This window comes from Opisthocomus hoazin, chromosome W, assembly GCF_030867145.1.
Source record: "Opisthocomus hoazin isolate bOpiHoa1 chromosome W, bOpiHoa1.hap1, whole genome shotgun sequence".
Taxonomy (NCBI): domain Eukaryota; kingdom Metazoa; phylum Chordata; class Aves; order Opisthocomiformes; family Opisthocomidae; genus Opisthocomus; species Opisthocomus hoazin.
The window spans coordinates 46,564,086-46,580,750 of NC_134453.1; the positions used below are offsets into that span (position 1 = coordinate 46,564,086).

The following is a 16,665-nucleotide window of genomic DNA, read 5'->3' on the forward strand; positions in this document are numbered from 1 at the left end:
TCAGTTTTAACCTGACTTTTCCCTTTCAACTAAATATTTTGCTTTTTTTGTCACACGTTGGAAATAATTCTTTCCAAAAATCTTTGCTCTATAAGTACATAATTTCAACAACATGCTTTAGTGACAGCAAAAGAAAATGGAATTTCCAAGTATACATAATATGTGTATGCAAGCAGTACAGGGGCAACTTTTAGTCAAGATAAGAAATAACAAATGCCCCACCCCTGGCTTCTGGTGAAATACCCATCCCTGAAGATAGCCAGATGTACTATTTGCTCCGGATGTCACGCCCCTCTTTCGATCACATGGTCTGTTGTGATTGGCTGGAAGCATCCATTACCCCATGGGTCGTGAGTATGGGGGGGTATTTTCATCCTTAGCCTTAGCAGGCGTAGTGGACTGTATCGTACTCTGAGTCTTGTTGTCTCTCCTTGCTCCGTGTCGGAGTTCCACCGCCCTGGATCGCAGGTGGGAGTGGTGCCGGTTCGCTGAGCCGCCGGGGTTGTAGTTCGGGCTCTGCGGCAGGCCCTGCCTGTGCCTGTTGGAGCACGGGCGGCGGGTGGTACCTGGGGAGGGGCCGTGGGAAGCCGGGCAGACTTTAGCGCACCGTGCGGGTGGCCAAGGCGCTGCGAGGGCCAGCGAGGGACTGACAGGAAAGGTGCCGTGCGGTGGGACCGAAGGGCAGTGTGCGGGTGCTGCGAAGCGCTAGTGGTCGGTGTGGTGGCTGCGGGGCGCCCAGCATTGTTTGTTCGTGAAGGTTGTGTGAGGGCTGCGTCCCCCGTGGGGTCCGTTGGGGTGGTGAGGTTAAATCACCCAGATGTGCGGCTCGGAGTGTGTGTTTCCTGGCTGTCGGGCCGCGGGCGCGCAGCGTTAACTGCGGATTTCCTGTCGCGTCAGGGTGCTGAGCGCAGGGAGTTGGCGAACCGCTTAGCGCAGCGTTACGCTTCTGCGTGCGGTAGCGGTGGGGGTGGGGTGTGCTCACACTTAGCACTTCAGCAGAAGGCAGTAACGCTGCTGCCCTCTCGTAACGCAGCTGGGCTCCACGGCAGGGCTGGCAGCTTCTGCCCGCTGCTGCCTGTCTTTAAAGTCGGTTCTCGAAAAAGACCTCGATCACTCCGGGGCCATGCCGTGAGACCAGGCAGCAGCGGGCAGAAGGCGTCTGAAATACCATTATGTAGGCTAGGGGGTGCAGGGTAGGTAAGCAGACATGTTCTTCATGTGGCTGAGCAGCCATCCTCTCACAGCTGCATGGTGCTTCTCGAGCCCTTGCAGCACCCGGTGCTCTTATGTAGACAGGATTTTCCCCTGCAGCATGGAGATCGTGATATATATGTTTTCATTTTCCTTTTCTCTGAGTAGGGTTCCTATCTCTGTACTTACTATTGTAGTGTCATCAGCAAGACAGAAATGAATGTGGTGAGCTCTTTTCCCGCCATAGCGGAGGGGTCTGCAGGCCTGTTTTTTTCTGTGTTCTATCCCTGACCCATGTTTTCTTCTCCTTCTATAAATGCTTTAAAATATAATGAAAATAAGAATTAAGCAGTGAAGAGCAGAGCAGTGAAGCTGTTCTGGCAAGTCGGGGGGGGGGGGAGGAGGAAAGGGTATTAATTTTGATACCTTTGTGCAGAAGCCTTGGGAATTTTTATGTAAATCCTTAAGCTTGTAGTTAGATTGATCAGGTGTATTTTGCATCAGCTATTGTTAACAGTCTAAACTGGTGGGAAAGCCAAAATTAACATATGTTAGCATCTGTGTCTGTTCATAACTGCTTAATTCTTTTTAAGTTGCGACTTACAACCAACAGTAGTCCCAATTATACCATTCTTAATACTCTTATACAAGTGCTAAACCTGACTATGACCTTACTATTCAGTCTAATAGTAACAATGTGTACTAGTGCCCAGCTTTCTATGGCTAACTTTATATTGCATTGTAGTAAAAGTTGGTGGTTTGTAATTTGGGTTTTCCTGTGGGTGTTTTTTGGGGGTACTTTTTTGGTGTGTTGGTTTTTTTAGGTTTTTTGTTTGTTTGTTTGTTTTTTGTGAAAGGTAAATGAAGGGTCAAAGCTCTGTTGAAATGTCAGTTATATCATCCATGATACTCGCAGATTGCATTTGTGCCCTCTAACATGCATTAAAATTATAGAATATAGAGTTTGCTAAGTGGTTTTGGTTTATTGGCAGGTTTCCTTTGCCTATTAAGATATAGGGGAGGGGGTGTATGAACAGTTAAAGTACTGATGTTTGAAGTGTCCTACAGCTGTGTAGGAAAATAGTCTCAAGTCTTAATTTTTCTTATCTAATTATTATTCATATGCAATTTTATATAGGGTTTTAGCTGACATAAGTGAGAGTGCATGTGTACCTATTGCACAGAAAATGGCAAATAATGTATACTAGTAGATGTTTTATGTGAATGTGGCTTGTTACGGTGTCTGTCTAGGGTGGTACTGTACATTACTGTACATACATGCTTGCATAGCTGCATGTAGCAATTAATTAATGTCAGAAGGCTGCAGTTAAGCAGATATCAGTAGGAATGATAGAGAAGGTCTGTGATGGGAGAATAACTTGCTAATTCTACCAGTAGTTGGCTGCCTTCTGACATTGCTCTGAATACAGTAGAATTCCTTGGAACATTCCCATGAAGAGGCACAAGGAGTAGAGATGTGCAGCATTGATTTCCCCCCCCCGCCCCTTTCCCCTTTCATTTCCCTTATTGACAGCTTCTCTTCCCACCACCCAACTTAATGTTGCTGCCGTTGGTGTACATCACTGTACATACATGCTTGCATAGCTGCATGTAGAAATTAATATCAGAAGACTGCACTTAAGCAGATCTCGGTAGGAGTAATGGAGAAGCTCCAACTGTGTTTTCTCTTGGCACTACTTATAAGTGTAAATCATATTTATTATGAGTGAGCTGTTGGACTTCTATTAATATTTGTCCCATACTGGCATTGCATGTAAACAAACACTAACTTCTAGGTAGCATTTAAGTATGGGGAGGGACATCTGAGAAGGAGGCAGAGAGTAAAACTTGAAAGGTCATTGTATTAAATAATTTCAGTAAGCTTGAGGAAGTGACCTTTTGAAGTGTGAATGTTGTGATATGAGAGACACCTTTCCAAAAAAACAGTACCTGCTGCAGATTTATCACTGTATTTGGTTTTTGTGGCAAGGTTTTGGTAGCAGGTGGGGTACAGGGGTGGCTTCTGTAAGAAGAAGCCAGAAGCTTCCTCCATGTCTGATAGAGCCAGTACCAGCTAGCTCCAAGGCAGAGCTGCTGCTGGCCAAAGCTGAGCCAATCAGCAATGGTGGTAGTGTCTCTGTGATAACATATTTAAGAAGGGAGAAAAAAACCTGCTGCGCAACAGTAGCTGGAAGAGAGGAGTGAGAATATGTGAGAGAAACAACTCTGCAGACACCACGGTCAGTGAAGAAGGAGGGGGAGGAGGTGGTCCAGGTGCCAGAGCAGAGATTCCCCTGCAACTTGTGGTGAAGACCATGGTGAGGCAGGCTGTCCCCCTGCAGCCCATGGAGGTCCATGGTGGAGCAGATATCCACCATGCAGCCCATGGAGGACCCCATGCCAGAGCAGGTGGATGTGCCCAAAGGAAGCTGTGACCCATTGGAGCAGGCTCTTGGCAGGACCTGTGGACCTGTAGAGAGAGGAGCCCACAGCAGGTTTTCTGGCAGGACTTGTGACCCTGTGGAAAGGACCCATGCTGGAGCAGTTAATGAAGGACTATCTCCTCTGGGTGGGCCCCCGTGCTGGAGCAGGGGAAGAATGTGAGGAGGAAGGAGCAGCAGAGACAATGTGTGATGAACTGACTGCAACTCCCATTCCCCATCCCCCTGCGCTGCTCAGGGAGAGGAGGTAGAGAAGCTGGGAGTGAAGTCATCAACTTAGTAATGCAGTGTATGGGGGGAAAGGCGTTCATATATAATGGTTCTGGCCCACTAAAAGTCACTCCCCACTTCTGGTCATGTCATCTGTTGTGATTGTCTGGCAGGACCAGCCTCCCCTACCAGTTCACCCGGAAATACATCAGGCCAGGAAAACCCTTCCCCTAAATATGCAGGGGACTGCCATTTTGTTGAACCTACATGTTTTCATACTGCTCAGTGATTTGCCAACAGCCATTTCTTGACACCGTCATAGCCATGTATTCTCAGACAGCCCTGTGATTGGCTGGCAGAACTAGCCGCACCTACCTACCAGTGTACCCAGAAGAATGACAGAAAGGAAGCCCCCCACTTTTGACAATGTCATTTCCCGTGTGTTTTCACACTGCTTTGTGACTGGCTAATGGCTATTTTCGACACTGTCATACCCACGTATTCTCAGATCTCCCTCTGATTGGCTGCATATAAAAATACATACAATAGATGGAATATAAATATTTGCACACTCCTTATGCATTTCTATATATGTTTTGATACCTGTAAATGTAAAATTTCCACTTACTAGAGTGATTGTAATGCAACTAAAGTAGATCCTTGCTGTTCTGAGAAGACAGGAAAGCTCTAAGATAGAGAGGCTCTTAAATAATGTTATTTGGACAGCTCAGCCTTGGGAGGGCAGATGCACCAAGCTACAGATAAAGAGGCACCAAGAGGGCAACAAGACCAGAGCAAAACAACCTGGAAGGACACAGTATACTGATCTTAGAACTGAGTTTGTGCAGAAACAAAGGTCAACCAGCGGACACTGTGGTGAGGAGTATAAGCCTTCGTCTTAGGACCCCCAAAGACCACCCGAGGATGCTAACAGACATGCGTGAAAGACATTAACATATGCTAATGAGTTCTCAGAAAAGTCATGAATATTCTAAGCATTTCTCGGAAATACGATGAATATGTATATTGTGATTGTATTTAACCTGAAATGACAGGGTGTTTGGCGCGCACATTTGGAGGAGAGATCCCCCGTGTGCCTGGTACCATAATAAAGAATACCTGCTTAATAGCCCTCTGACTATTGAGTCTTCAATTCCGGCTTTTCACAGCATCGCCATGCTTTGTATTTTCTTTTTATCTGTTTTATTGTTGTTATTTTTTCTCTTCCTTTGCTCTTCTGTTAAACTGTCTATATCCCAATCCATGAGTTCCACCTTTCCTCTTCTGATTCTCCTCCCCATCCCACTGGGGGGGAGGAGTGAGCGAGTGGCCACCTGGTTCTCTGTTGCTGGCTGGGGTTAAAAGGTTGGGGACCTTATAAATGCCTACAAATATCTGAAGGGTGGGTGTCAGGAGGATGGGGCCAAATTCTTTTCAGTAGTGCCCAGTGACAGGACAAGGGGCAATGGGCACAAACTGAAGCACAGGAAGTTCCGTCTGAACATGAGGAAGAACTTCTTCCCTCTGAGGGTGACGGAGCACTGGAACAGGCTGCCCAGGGAGGTTGTGGAGTCTCCTTCTCTGGAGATATTCAAGACCCGCCTGGACAAGGTCCTGTGCAGCCTGCTGTAGGTGACCCTGCTTCAGCAGGAGGGTTGGACTAGATGACCCACAGAGGTCCCTTCCAACCCCTACTATTCTGTGATTCTGTGAAACCATGACAGTTCTTTTTGCCGCCCAACATGGGGCACGAAGGGTTGGGATAATGGCAGGGCTGACCAGAAGGTGTTAAAATAAATTTGTTATAATTTGCTACACACATTTATTATAGTAGTTAAACAGTTGTTTTCTTTAGTTACATGGTTGAGGTATGTAAATCCTTACTTGCTATATGTATTCCCTATGGTGCTGTTTGTCACCTCTGGGAAATGGATCAGCATTATCATTTTGCTATACTGTTTAATATTGACTTATGTTAGGATAAGATCACTGGCCATAAGGTTAAGCTGGTATTTATATGCGGCATTGCTGTCATGCCCATACGTTGAGTACTATCTCTTGGAATTTATTAATAATCACACCCAATCTATGGAGAAGACAGGAGGGGGTACTTTCCCCCACTCTTTCACCTCCCCTTTTTCCCTCAGGCTAGTCAAAACAATTTCTGAGAATTTTGAATATCCTTGGGATGTCCAAGCCACCATGCTTTTATTGCTATGTCTCCTGAATGTGTTTCAGGTCTTGTTTAGGGTTACAATTAAAATTTTTAAGAATATCGCCCAGAGACCTGCCCCAAGGCTGGATAGTCGTGAGTGGCATGGCATGTGGGAGAATATGGGCAGGTATCTAGAGAACTTCTCGCCTCCAATGGCTTGGAACTTGACTCCCAAACAACTACGGAACCCAAATAAAGTGACAGAATATCTGAAAGGAAAATGCTGTGGCTATTCCAAAGAGGCACAACTTACCACACTGTGCTGGGCTCTGGTCAGTATCTACCAAACACTGCTTGATGTTATGCAGCACCCTCAGGGGGAAGAGAGAGAAAACAAAACGATGGGCACCATGGCTACACCAACTCCTGCGATGGGCAATGCGGCTACCCTGACCGCTGCAATGGGCATTGCAGCTGAACCAGACAACCAACCTGTGCTGGTATCATTTGCCCCTATATAGAAGAAGAAATACACACACACAAAAAAAAAAAATCAATTTGCCCAGTAAGGAATGACGATGAACCCAGGCCATCACAGGAACAGGTGAAGGAGGCAGAACCAGAGATAATCAACTAATCCCTGTCCCTGAGTGAGGTGTGAGATATGTGAAAAGATTTCAGCTGCCATCCAGCGAGCACATTGTCACCTGGCTGCTCCAATGTTGGGGTAACAGGGCCAGTAGCTTGGAATCAGAGGGCAGGGAAGCCAAGCAGCTTGGATCCCTGTCTTGGGAAGGGGGCATTGACAAGGCAATTGGAAAAAAGACACAAGCCCTCAGCCTCTGGAGGAGACTTCTGTGAGGTGTGAGGGAAAGGTATCCTTTCAGTGAAGATGTTGTGTGTTATCCAGGCAAGTGGACCAATATGGAGAGGGGTATCCAGTACCTGAGGGAATTAGCTGTGTGGGAGCTGGTTTACTGTGACCCGGACAATGCGCAGTTACCCACAGACCCAGATGAAGTCCAGTGCACACGACCCATCTGGAGGAAGTTTGTATGGAGCGCACCATCCTCATATGCCAACTCACTGGCAACAATGGACTGGAAAGGTGAAGAGGCGCCAACAGTGGATGAAGTGGCTGGCTGACTCTGGCAATATGAAGAAATTCTCTCTTCCTCCCTCATCTCGGTTGTGGAGAAACTGTCCTGGAAGGTCCAGCAACTCAAAGAGGATAGATTCTGCTCCCCGCATGTACAGACCAGTATCTGAGCTATTAGGAGTTTTTCTCTAATCAAGAGAGAGGATACAGAGGCTACACACCACGAGGCACCCTGTGGTTTTACCTGCATGACCATGGAGAGGACATGAGGATGTGGGATGGAAAACCTACCTCAAGTCTAGAGGCACAAGTGCGTGAGTTGCAAGGTAAAACAATCACAAAAGGGGGTTTCTTCTAGGAGAAAGGCCGCTCCAGTTTGCAGCAGGCAGTTCCCCAGACAGGGCAGAAGGCCTCATCTTACTTCTGATCCTCTTGAAGGGACCTCTAAGTCATTTTTACAGCGAGTAGCAAATTTTCTGACCAGGATTAGAGGGGCCCTGCCTCCAGCCAGGTGGAGGAAAGGGACAACCGCGTTTATTGGACAATGTGGATTCAATGGCCTGGCACGTGTCAGATCCACAAGAGTATAAAGCTCTAGTGGGATTCCAACAGTTAACTCTAATGGAAGCTGAAGTGGGAAGGAGTGGCAGAAGCACCCCATTGTGACTGGCCTTGAGGCCCCATGTATCCTTGGTGTAAACTCAGAAAAGGGTATTTGAATGACCCAAAAGGATACCGATGACCTTTTGGTACAGCTGCCTTGAAGACAGATGATATTAAACAGCTGTCTACTTTGCCTAGTCTCTTGGAGGACCCTTCTCTTTTGGGGTTGCTGAGGTACCAATCGCTACCACAGTGGTGCACTAATGGCAATATCGCACCAACCAAGACTCCCTTATCCCCATTCATCAGCTGATCCGTCAACTAGAGAGTCAAAAAGTGATCAGCAAAGCTCTCTCACCCTTTAATAGTCCCATATGGCCAGTGAGAAAATCTACTGGAGAGTGGAGACTGACAGTAGATTATTATGGCTGAATGAAGTCACGCTGCAGTTGAGTGCTGCTGTGCCAGACATGGTAGAACTTCAATATCAGCTGGAGTCAAAGGCAGCCAAGTGGTATGCTACAATTGACATCGCTAATGCATTCTTCTCCATCCCTTTGGCAGCAGAGTGCAGGCCACAGTTTGCTTTCACTTGGAGGGGCCTCCAGTACACCTGGAGTCAACTGCCCCAGGGGTGGAAGCACAGCCCTACCATTTGCCATGGACTAAACAGACTGCACTGGAACAGGGTGAAGCTCCGGAGCACCTGCAATTCATTGACAACATCATCATGTGGGGCAACACAGCAGCAGAAGTTTCTGAGAAAGGGGAGAAAATAACCCAAATCCTTCTGACAGCTGTTTTGCCATAAAACAAAGTAAGGTCTAAGGACCTGCGCAAGAGATCCAATTTTTAGGAATAAAATCACAGAATTGCAGAATGGTTTGGGGTGGAAGAGACCTTAAAGATCATCTAGATCCAACCCCCCTGCCATGGGTAGGGACACCTTCCACTAAGCCAGGTTGCTCAAGACCCCATCCAAGCTGACCTTGAACACTTCCAGGGAGGGGGTATCTACAACTTCTCTGGGAAACCTGTTCCAGTGCCTCACCACCCTCATAGTGAAGAATTTCTTCCTTGTATCTAATCTAAATCTACCCTCTTTCAGTTTAAAGCCGTTACCCCTTGTCCTGTCACTCCATGCCCTTGTGAAAAGTCCCTCTCCATCCTTCCTGTAGGCCCCCTTCAGGTACTGGAAGGCTGCTATAAGGTGTCCCTGGAGCCTTCTCTTCTCCAGGCTGAACAGCCCCAACTCCCTCAGCCTTTCCTCATAGGAGAGGTGCTCCAGCCCTCTGATTTCTGTGGCCCTCCTCTGGACCCACTTTAACAGGGTCCATGTCTTTCCTGTGCTGAGGGCTCCAGAGCTGGACGCAGTACTCCAGGTGGGGTCTCACCAGAGTGGAGTAGAGGGGCAGAATCACCTCCCTTGACCTACTGGTCACGCTTCTCTTGATGCAGCCTAGGATACAGTTGGCCTTCTGGGCTGTGAGCGCACGTTGCTGGGTTATGTTGAGATTCTTGTCAACCTACACCCCCAAGTCTTTCTCTTCAGCCTGCTCTCAATCCCTTCATCCCCCAGCGTTTCCTGATACTGGGGGTTGCCCTGACCCAGGTGCAGGACCTTGCACCTTGCCTTGTTGAACCTCATGAGGTTTGCACAGGCCCACCTCTCAATCCTGTCAAGGTCCCTCTGAATGGCATCCCTTCCCTCCAGCGTGTCAACCACACCACACAGCTTGGTGTCATCTGCAAACCTCTTGAGGGTGTGCTCAATCCCACCGTCCAGGTCGCTGACAAAGATATTAAACAGCACCAGTCCCAGTGCCGACCTCTGAGGAATGCCACTCATCACTGGTCTCCACTTGGACATCGAGACATTGACTGCAGCTCTTTGAGTGCAACCATCCAGCCAATTCTTTATCGACCGAGTGGTCCATTATTCAAATCCATGTGTCTCCAGTTTAGAGACAAGGGTGTTTTGCAAGACAGTGTCAAATGCTTTGCTCAAGTCCAGGTAGATGACATCAGTTGCTCTTCCCTTATTCACTAATGCTGTAAACCTATTGTAGAAGGCCACCAAATTTGTCAGGCACAACTTGCCCTTGGTGAAGCCATGTTGGCTGTCACCATTCACCTCCTTATTTTCCATGTTCCTTAGCATAGTTTCCATGATGATCTGTCTAGGCACAGAGGTGAGGCTGACTGGCCTGTAGTTCACAGAATCACACAGAATCACAGAATGGTAGGGGTTGGAAGGGACCTCTGTGGGTCATCTAGTCCAACCCTCCTGCCAAAGCCGGGTTACCTACAGTAGGCTGTAGAGGACCTTGTCCAGGCGGGTCTTGAATATCTCCAGAGAAGGAGACTCCACAACCACCCTGGGCAGCCTGTGCCAGGGCTCCGTCACCCTCAGAGGGAAGAAATTCTTCCTCATGTTCAGATGGAACTTCCTGTGCTTCAGTTTGTGCCCATTGCCCCTTGTCCTGTCGCTGGGCACTACTGAAAAGAGCTTGGCCCCATCCTCCTGACACCCACCCTTCAGATATTTATAGGCATTTATTAGGTCCCGTCGCAGCCTTCTCTTCTTCAGGCTGAACAAGCCCAGCTCCCTCGGCCTCTCCTCGTAGGAGAGATGTTCCAGTCCCCTCACCATCCTCGTAGCCCTCCGCTGGACTCTCTCCAGTAGCTCCTCATCTTTCTTGAAGTGGGGAGCCCAGAACTGGACAGAGTACTCCAGATGAGGCCTCAGTAGGGCAGTGTAGAGGGGAAGGAGAACCTCCCTCGTCCTGCTGGCCACACTCCTCTTAATGCACCCCAGGATGCCATTGGCCTTCTTGGCAGCCAGGGCACACTGCTGGCTCATGGTCAACCTGTCGTCCACCAGGACACCCAGGTCCCTCTCCACAGAGCTGCTCTCCAGCAGGTCCACCCCAAGCCTGTACTGATGCATGGGTTTGTTCCTCCCCAGGTGCAGGACCCTGCATTTGCCTTTGTTGAACTTCATGAGGTTCCTCTCTGCCCAACTTTCCAGCCTATCCAGGTCTCTCTGAATGGTAGCACAGCCTTCTGGTGTATCTACCACAGCTCCCAGTTTGGTGTCATTCCCCAGGTCTTTTTCTTTTTACCCTTTTTAAAAAAGGGGGTTATGTGAGCAAGTGGCTGCATGGTTCTTTGTTACCAGGGGGACTAAACTGTGACACCCGTGACTCTCAGACTGGATTTTGAGGTGAGTATCACATAGAGGGTGGGTGATGGTGGTGTTGGGGGAAGCTCCCTTTGCCCATGGTTGGGGGACTCTTGCGGCTAGCTACGAGACCATTATGGTGTGCAGGCTAGTGCTATGTATCTTTCCTTGTCCTTAGCTTGATGATAACCTTATGGAACATATCACATAGCTCCATTTGACTGAGGAGGGAGAAGTCAAATTGTGCTATTACCTGTTTGTGTTTTATCTGGGCCTAGAGCAGCTGAAGAAAGGAGGAAGGGTAGAGAAGTCACAGTGATGTTCAAGGGGGGGAGGGAAGGGAAAAATCCTGGTGAAGTCTTGAATGGCAACCAACTCCTCTCATACCTTGTTAATAAAGTTTCTTTGTATTTGAGTTAAATTGGTTGACCAGTGTTTCCTTTCATATATGTGTGTAGTAGCAGCATGTCAGTAGACACGTCTACAAACACCACTTCTGTTAAGAGATTTACTGTGCTCCTGGGGAGGTAGGAAGCTTTGTGACTATAAATCCCATTTTTGAAGCTGCTGAAAGGCAAATGGCCTATCTGAACAGAAGCCAAGAGGTGACCTAGCTTCCAGACCAGGACACTTGCAGCTTATACCCGAAGGCAAGAAAACACTTAAAATGAATCAAGATGATTGTGGCAGAGGTGGATGCACAATGGCAAGCAGACTTGGTGGCTATGCAACAGTTTTCCAAACATGATGATAGTCTTAAGTATCTTAGTGGTGAAAGATGTTTAATCCAAGCATGCCTGAGCTGTTGTCCTAAAAGGCAAAACAGATTCTGAAAAAGCTGGGGCTTTTAAAACCATTTTTGGCAGGGGATGCAAGCCTTAGAAATTACACAGGGAGCAGGGAAAAGAATTTTTAAACCAGCCTTTAAACAAGCTGTTAAAGCAGTGTAATGTTCCCCTTTTTTTACTAATGATGAAGTAAAAACCTCTGTCATAGACTGGTTTAACAGGATGCTCAAAACCAAGATGTGGAGATATTTTACGCTGTGCAACATGTTCCGCTACATTGATGTGTTGTTGGAGTTTGTAGAAAGCTATAACCGTAGCTTCCACAGAACTGTCAGAGCCAGGCCTGTAGGTGTGAACCCTTTAAGCTCTGTAAGGGTTTGGTAAACCGTAGGGGGGTGTGTGTGTGTGTTTGTGTTTAAAATGAAAGAATCTGCTCTTCTGCTGAAAAAGGGAGACCACATCAGGCTGTTGAGAACAAAAGAGAAATCTGAGAAATGTTATGAGCAGATGTTCACAGATGAAATTATTGTAGTAGCTGAAATTGTGAGAAGGGGACAGATAACTGTGTACCGCTTAATAGACAATGATCATGAAGCAAACAAGGGAGCATTTTACCCCGACGAACTTCAAAAAAGTGAATTCTGATGAGGACAGAATCTATAAAATTGAGACGATCATGGCTGCCAAATGGAATGGAAGAACAAAATAGCTGCTCGTGAAATGGCATGGCTGATCCCAGAAATTCCAGTTGGGTAGAAGCCTCCTAAGTCCAGGACACCTAATAACTTGGGCTGGAGCGGGGAGAAAAAGGATGGCTGCTGCAGGTTTCTATATCGCTCTACCCAGAAAAACTAATGCCACGATCTTCCCACAAGACATCAGCTCAAGCTTCATCGTGCAGCTGGAGAGGCCCCTGGAAGGTATTGGGGAAGTGGGTGGTGGGGCTGGTGGAAATAGAGTACCTGCACAGCTGGAATAACATCAGTGAAGATGCCATCTTTGAAATACCACTGCAGGGTAAGATATGGCAGTATACTTTGCAGAAAGACTATTATCCATCCATCTCCATGTTGATGGAATAGAATACACTATTTCAGTTGGAAGGGACCTACAATGATCATCTAGACCAACTGCCTGACCACTTCAGGGCTGACCAAAAATGTAAAGCATGTTATTAAGGGCATTGTCCAAATGCCTGTTAAACACTGACAGGCATGGGGCACGGACCACCTCTCTAGGAAGCCTGTTCCAGTGTTTGAGCACCCTCTCGACAAAGAAATGTTTCCTAATGCCGTGGCTGAACCTCCCCTGGTGCAGCTTTGAACCATTCCCATGCATCCTATCACTGGATCCCAGGGAGAAGAGATCAGCACCTCCCTCTCTACCTCCCCTCCTCAGGAAGCTGTGGAGAGCAATGAGGTCCCTCTGGGCCTCCTTTTCTCCAGGCTAGACAACCCCGGTGTCCTCAGCCGCTCCTCATAGGACATGCCTTCCAGCCCTTTCACCAGTTTTGTTTCCCTCCTCTGGATGCTTTCTTAAGTATCCTTCTTAAATTGCGGAGTCCAGAACTGCACACGGTACTCAAGGTGAGGCCAAACCAATACTAAATACAGTGGGATAATCACCACCTTTGACTGTCTGGTTCTACTGTGCTTGATGCACCCCAGGATGCAGTTTGCCCTTTTGGCTGCCAGGGCACACTGCTGACTCATATTGAGCCTGCTGTCGACTAGCACCCCCAGATCCCTTTCTGTGGGGCTGGTCTCCAGCCACCCATCTCCCAATTTATACTTATGTCCAGCATTACTCCATCCCAGGTACACAATTGGGCATTTCAACTTGTTAAATTTCGTGCCATCGATGATTGTCCAATACTCCAGTCTGTCTATATTCCCTCTGCAAGGCCTCTTGTCCCTTAAGAGAGTCAACAGCATCTCCCAGTTTGGCATCATCAGCAAACTTGCTAATGGTGCATTCAGCTCCTGCATCCAGATCACTGATAAAAATATTGAACAGAACTGATCCTAGAATTGAGCCCTGAGGAACACCGCTGGTGACCGGTCTCCAGCCGGATGTAGCCCCATTCACTACAACCCTTTGAGCCCTGCCCTTCAGCCAGTTCTTCACCCAGTGCACCATGATCCTGTTCATCCCACAGTTGAACAGCTTGTCCAGAAGATTACTGTGAGTGATAGTATCAAAAGCCTTACTTAAGGTTAGACTAACAGGCCTGTAGTTCCCTGGGTCTTCTATCACAAATTAGTGGTTAGGTCGCTTAAATGATCACTCAAAGTTTTTGCAAGAAAAGATTTAACTGAAAATTTAAAAAATGTGATCTTACAAAATGTGTTGGCAAGGTTCACTCTATTACTTATTAAATGAGTGGAATACAAAATCGAAGGAGGTTTTGAGTGGAAAATTTATACAGAGTAAAAGAAAAGTGTAAGGGGTAACAGAAACCCTCCCGTTGAGTCACCAGGTTTGGACTGGACCCCTTGTTTTCTGAACTCCTTCTCGGAGAGGAGCCTAGGTGCGGCTGGATCTAGAACCAGCCTCAGACCATAATGATTTATGTCTAAGGGATGTGTTTAGCAGCAGTTCAGGGTGTGTTCACAGTTTAAAGAGAGAAAGAGAATCACAGGGATTTAGCAGCTATTAATCACTGGTTAACTTAGCATTTACAGAGTGAGTAGAAAGAATTTGCTATTACAATCGCAGTAATAGAATATTATGTTTTGAATCAATGCACACGCAATCATAAAAATTCCCCTCGAGTTCAGTGAAATACTCCAAATCAAATGATTTCTCAACAGGCGAAGGTTGAGTCTCAAGGAGATCAGCCCAGGTAGTTCATGAATTACTCTTAGAGGCATCCCACTCAGAGGGAGTTATTGGGTGCAGCCCACTGCGGACCAGAAGAGCTCAAAGGGCCTTCCTTGGTACTGCTGTTTATAGGGTCTCAAGATGATTGACTTTAGGCATCAGTAATTTTCTATCTGGGTCACAATCCACATGATGCAGTCCTGATATTTAGGCAGAAACTATACAATTCCAGTACTACCCAGAATGTACAGTTCTGACATTTACCAGGCAGGTGTGACTCCAGGCATCAGGAGTTTCAGGTGTGGTCAGGGAGTGTCTAATTGACCCAACTCACTGTTCTTGTACAAAGACAAGGAAAGTGCCAAGTCATCCCAATTCACTGCACACCAGCTAACTACTCTTGAAGTGCAAGCAAGAATACAATGTTGACTGGTTCTGGGATCACCAGGTGTGTGGGGGCTGCACCACCACATCTTCCCACATGCCTTTCTTGTAAATTGGAATACTCACAAGACCTTTGGTAGGTGATAGATAGGGGTCCTGCCATAACATCCACTATCTCCCTTAGTACTCTGTAATGAATCCTATCAGGCCCCATGGACTTATGAACATTCAGCTGACACAACTGGTCGCTTACAATTTCAGTGTCCACAAATGGAAAGTCACTGGTCCTGCAATCATGGTCTTCCAACTCAGGGGGCCTGGCAGCCCAAGGTCTATCAGTACTATTAAAGAATGAGGCAAAAAAAGAATTGAATGTCAGGTGAATTTCTCAGGTGACCATCTTCATCAATTATCAGTCCAATGTTTTCTTTAGACCTTCTCTTGCTATTAACATACTTAAAAAAGCCTTTCTTGTTGTCTGACACAACACTGGCCAGTTTCAACTCTAGTAACTCTAGCTGAGATTTGGCCTTTCGTGTTTTCTCCCTGCATATACAAACTACAGCTCTGTAAGCTATCTGTAAAGCCTGACCTCGCTTCCATAGATCATACAATTTCTTTTTCCTCTTGAGCTCCACAAGGAGATCCCTGTTCAGCCAAGCTGGTCTTCTGCCCTGCTTTCTCAATTTTCAACACAATGGGATTGCCTGCTCCTGTTCTTTTTAAAAGGTTCATACTGGAACCAGTGCTGTTTAACTTTTTCATCAATGACATAGACAGCAAGATCGAGTGCACCCTCAGCAAGTTCGCAGATGACACCAATCTGAGTGGTGCAGTTGACACACCAGAATGATGGGGTGCCATCGAGAGGGACCTGGACAAGCTTGAGAAGTGGGCCTGTGAACCTCATGAGGTTCAACAAGGCCAAGTGCCTGGCTGCCAAGAAGGCCAACGGCATTCTGGGGTGCATTAGGAGGAGTGTGGCCAGCAGGTCGAGGGAGGTTCTCCTTCCCCTCTACACTGCCCTAGAGAGGCCTTATCTGGAGTACTGTGTCCAGTTCTGGGCTCCCCAGTTCAAGAAAGTTGAAGAGCTACTGGAGAGAGTCCAGCGGAGGGCTACGAGGATGGTGAGGGGACTGGAGCATCTCTCCTACGAGGAGAGGCTGAGGGAGCTGGGCTTGTTCAGCCTGAAGAAGAGAAGGCTGCGACGGGACCTAATAAATGCCTATAAATATCTGAAGGGTGGGTGTCAGGAGGATGGGGCCAAGCTCTTTTCAGTAGTGCCCAGCGACAGGACAAGGGGCAATGGGCACAAACTGAAGCACAGGAAGTTCCGTCTGAATATGAGGAAGAACTTCTTCCCTCTGAGGGTGACGGAGCCCTGGCACAGGCTGCCCAGGGTGGTTGTGGAGTCTCCTTCTCTGGAGATATTCAAGACCTGCCTGGACAAGGTCCTCTACAGTCTGCTGTAGGTGACCCTGCTTCGGCAGGGGGGTTGGACTAGATGACCCACAGAGGTCCCTTCCAACCCCTACCGTTCTGTGATTCTGTGATTCTGCACTTCGGTCACAACAACCCCATGCAATGCTACAGGCTTGGGGAGCTTGTCCAGCTTTCCATCCACCAGTAACCCCAAGTCCTTCTTGGCAGGAGTGCTCTCCATCCCTTCATAGAATCACAGAATGATAGAATCATTAAGGTTGGAAAAGAACTCTAAGGTCATCAAGTCCAACCATCAACCCAATATCACATTGCCTACTAAACTATGTCCTGAAGTGCCATATCTA

The 16,665-nt window shown here is 47.4% G+C and overlaps 1 protein-coding gene across 1 annotated transcript in view; it reads left to right on the plus strand.

Moving 5' to 3' along the window:
- The first annotated feature begins 474 nt into the window (after positions 1 to 474).
- Positions 475 to 16,665, plus strand: part of LOC104331132 (macrophage immunometabolism regulator) — a 52,774-nt gene continuing 36,583 nt past the window's right edge. The window contains exon 1 of the mRNA XM_075446491.1: positions 475 to 658. The gene's annotated coding sequence lies outside the window, so the exon portion shown is untranslated. The remainder of the gene's footprint in view (positions 659 to 16,665) is intronic.